Below are 4,099 nucleotides of genomic sequence, written 5' to 3' on the forward strand. Positions count from 1 at the left end.
ATTGCCAACTGTATATTTCACTTTCATTTCTTCACAGTGAGAAACCCACATTAGACTGTGGATGCGTCGGTTTGATCCAGGAACGCGCCTGGTGACGGGAGGCGTGACAGCCCCTGCCGGGTCATATGAGCGTCATCCGCAGCTGCGGGGCCAGAGAGCAGCGGCAGGGACACCGCAGCGCCATGTCACCGGCTATCAGCAGCGGCCCATCGGGGAAAACGGGAGGAATTTAACCGCTAGAATCCAGCACCGATTGGCACATCGACAGGTACGGTTACCGAAAGGCGAAAAGTTCAATTTCAACCGCGAAAATACCAACTTTCTGTGGGTTTAATTGGATTAGGAAAGTCGGGAATGTGCAACTACCAGCGCGCCCATTATCGGACAGCAACAGTTTTAGGAGAGGCTTCCATTATCGGACAAGCTCAGACTTCTCTTTAAAAGGATTTGTCTCCAGATTTTGACGTCGACTAAATACGCGTAACAATAATAACATTTTCATACGTCATGTGCGCCGATTCTGCAGAGATGAACACCTAATTTGAGAGTTTATGGCTATGTTTCATCGAGGTGTTTCCTTTAACTGTTTAATGCTGTTTTGTCAGCAAGTGGTACAAATGACAACATTATTCATAATAATAATAATAATAATAATAATAATAATAAAAAGAAACTATGAAAAACATAAGCGTTACTCGAGGTTTCCTGCGTGTCCGAAAATGGATCTAGTGCGTGTTTGCCAGCTGGAAAGCCCCAGAATGCTGACTCTGCGCTGTCATTATAATGTAGTAACTTATAGTGCAAACGCTTCCTGTGCCTCTCACGGCGACGTTTACAGCCTACACACAGCCAGCTGTCTGAGAGGGCTTAACTGGTATCACATGTGGCTGCAGCTGTTTCAGCTCTTCGTGTTGTTTACGGATATAATACTGTCAATTATTAGCTCTCCCTCAGCTGAGGTGTGTCACCTGAACGGCCTGTGCTGCCGTGACTCACGGCTGATGATTACCCTGCTGACTGAGCATAATGGCTGCTGCTTTGATTTGAAGATGCAGGATACAAGGTTGTTTTATTTTGAAGGCTCAGAAGTGCAACATTGGGAGGAAACGCACATTTTCATGGAGGAAAAATAAAGACGCGCACACACAGACACACACAGACGCATAGCAGCCCTCTCTTCAAATTGTATCCTGCTGAATGAAGCACATGACTCTTGAGTGAGTGACTGTGTGTGTGTGTGTGTGTGTGGGTGGGTTCTTTCCCGTTTCTTTTTTCTGCTGCATTGCTGCTTTTAGAACTGTCACAGGTTCTTTGAGCAGCTCTGTGCTTAAAGTTTTAATTGCAAAGACATTATTTGCCCCACTTTGGTCCTTCAGCCTATTTTTCAGCGCTGGTGACTCTGCAACTCAAACTTTCCTATGGAGCGGTGGGTTTAGTCCGTTCTTCCCCTAAACTGTTGCAGACAGCACGTGATTTTTACATGTAGGACATATTATATAACAATGCTCAGAAACGTGTCTGAGCAATAACTTAAAGTCACAGTCATGGTTATTTAGAGCCGTTAGCAAGCACCGTCACCTGGAAGCAGCATCATGGACATGTGGAACAGCCGCTGTTTTGGTTCCTTTACTTCACCCCCGTGCGTGGAGAAGGCAGAAGTCATAATAGACTTTGTAGTGAAGTGAAACTGAGCGTTAAACCAGTCAAAACCAGCCACTTTTTCCACTTTATGTGTCTCACGTGTGCTTTATGAAATCTTAAATGTTTCTCTTTGCTCCTTCCTCCTCTGCTGTGTCCCCTGTTGTGTTCATGCCGCCTTTTCTGTGTCTCTGTCGTCTCTGCAGTGGTTGAACTACCATATTTGTTCTCTTGACAGTCAAAGGATCAAAATCCTGCAGAAAACTACAAATGATAATTAGTGTACTTTTAGAATAATCAAACAAAATGGTAGCATTGTAAAAAGGATTTGAGGACAGAGACTGTATTACGCTGAAGGAGGGGTTCAGCCACTGAAACCCACTGCATGCATGACATCAAACGTAGAACATAAGGATTGGTACCTGTGTGAGTAATGCGGCGGTGCAGTCTCACCGTGGCTGTGATAGATGAGGTGATCGTGTTCGTGTGACAAAGCCGTTAGAGTGCCCACGTTTGCCTCAGAGATGATCCTGAAGACTGTTATCCTGAAGGTGCATGAAAAGTATGCCAGTGTGTGGGACAGGATTACATTTGCACTTAAATCCTCATTAGGCTGTTTTTGTCTTTGCCGTTGAGCCTTCGTGGGTTAAACTCTTGGCCACTTCACGATCTGCGGCTCTCTGTCTGTCTTACAGGCAGCTGAAGTGATCGGCGTGCAGACGTAAGGGTGAGGAAAACTCTCTTGTGAATGACTCAGCAGTCCTGTGATCATGTCCATGTGATGTTTAGCAGGGGTCATTTCATGCACAACATTGTGCACATGGTATAGTAGCAAGTGTATTTGTTGCATAGAGTAATGAGGGGGCTGTGGCGGTTTAATAGGATTAGCTAGTCTACTGACTTGAATCAGATGTTCACGTGGTCCAAGTTGGAAATCATGCAAATAATACTTGAAGGCCACAAAAGAACTTGGAGAAGTTTTATTGATCCATTTTCTTCCACTTCTCCAATTCAGGGTTGTGGTAGGAGTCTGCTCCAGCTGTGATACGCAGGCAGGTGGTCAGTCTGTCACAGATCAAACCACTGTCATGATCATATCCACAGCTACAGCCAGTTTAGAGTCACCAGTTAGTCTAACGTGATTGTTTTTGGACTGTGGGAGGAAGCCACAGTGCTGAGAGAGAACCCACACAGAAAGGCCACAGAGGATGGATTTGAACCCAAGACCTTCCTTTGTTGTGACCGTGCAACCCACAGTTCATCTGATCTCAAAGTATTTGTAAAGCAACGTGTCAATGTGTGGAAAATGCTCATACAGAAAAACAAAGAAAGCAAATTTGACAAATTTTCCTTCTCCTTTGGTTCAGCTGCTGTTTCCAGCTCATATGTGCATCGATTTATCGACGATATTCTCTTATTTGCAGGATAGTGTTGAATCCAACAGCAATGCACACCCCAGGGTTCGGCTTTCTCTTTAGTAATTTATGAGTAACCCAAGTTTTTTTTGTGTGAGATTCACCTTTTGTTCTTAAATAATTGAACTGCAAGTTTATTTCCTTGATTATTTAAAGAACTCTTGATTAGAAAACTGTAAACGTGCAGTGCCTGTTAGCATTTTTCACATATGACTTATTTTACATCTAAATTTCACAAAACTCGAATCTATGATGGGCAGCCAATCAGAACAAGAGGACACAGAAGATGAACTGAGAGGCTGCTCCAAGCCCCTATAACAGATAAATGAGGATTATTCTGAACGCTGAAATCATGCAAAGCTACTTTAGTAGAATCCAAGAATAACAATATGAAATCGTTTCAATAGTTCCTGTTTAAACATAAATTGTGCAGCTAAAAATGGGAATTAATGTCATTGGGAGTATTGTTTAGCACAAGGTCACTAACTGGAAGTGTTTTCAACCTTGCAGCGTGTTGTGGAGCAAACAACCACACCCTGCAGGTAGCCTCATCCTTCCTCATTCTCATGCTTCCTCATAATTCTTACCTTTATTTACTGTTTAGATGAATGGCTTCTTGAACACAATGTTTCTGAAGCGCATTCAATAACATACTTTTGTACCTATGACCTTAAATGAAGGTATTTTGCCTCCGCCTGCTGTTGGAGCTACATTGTGTACCCCACTTTTGCACATATATACTGATAGAGTACTAATACTGCAGTGCAGAGCCGAACTAATTCGTCAGTTTGTCTCGTTTTTATATCATTGTGCAGTGCTGTGAAAGTTTCTCTAGGAAAATGGGGCGTTTTACTGAATTAATGCAAACATACAAGTGTGTGTGCAAGTTCCCCCACCTAAAATGATGACAGAGGTCAGTAATTTGCACCAGAGGTACACTTCAACTGTGAGAGACAGAATGTGAAAAAAAATCCATGAATCCACATGGTAGGATTTGTAAAGAATTTATTGGTAAATCAGGGTGGAAAATAAGTATTTGGTCACCT

General features: G+C 43.0%; 1 protein-coding gene across 1 annotated transcript in view; it reads left to right on the top strand.

Moving 5' to 3' along the window:
- The window catches only part of LOC102201687 (ras-related protein Rab-9A-like), an 8,374-nt gene that overhangs the window by 1,157 nt on the left and 3,118 nt on the right, over positions 1-4,099 (top strand). Inside the window, exon 2 of the mRNA XM_005752906.2 lies at positions 38-268. The gene's annotated coding sequence lies outside the window, so the exon portion shown is untranslated. The remainder of the gene's footprint in view (positions 1-37; positions 269-4,099) is intronic.

This window comes from Pundamilia nyererei, unplaced genomic scaffold (genome assembly GCF_000239375.1).
Source record: "Pundamilia nyererei isolate P.nyererei 1_Seehausen unplaced genomic scaffold, PunNye1.0 scaffold00390, whole genome shotgun sequence".
Classification (NCBI taxonomy): Eukaryota; Metazoa; Chordata; class Actinopteri; order Cichliformes; family Cichlidae; genus Pundamilia; species Pundamilia nyererei.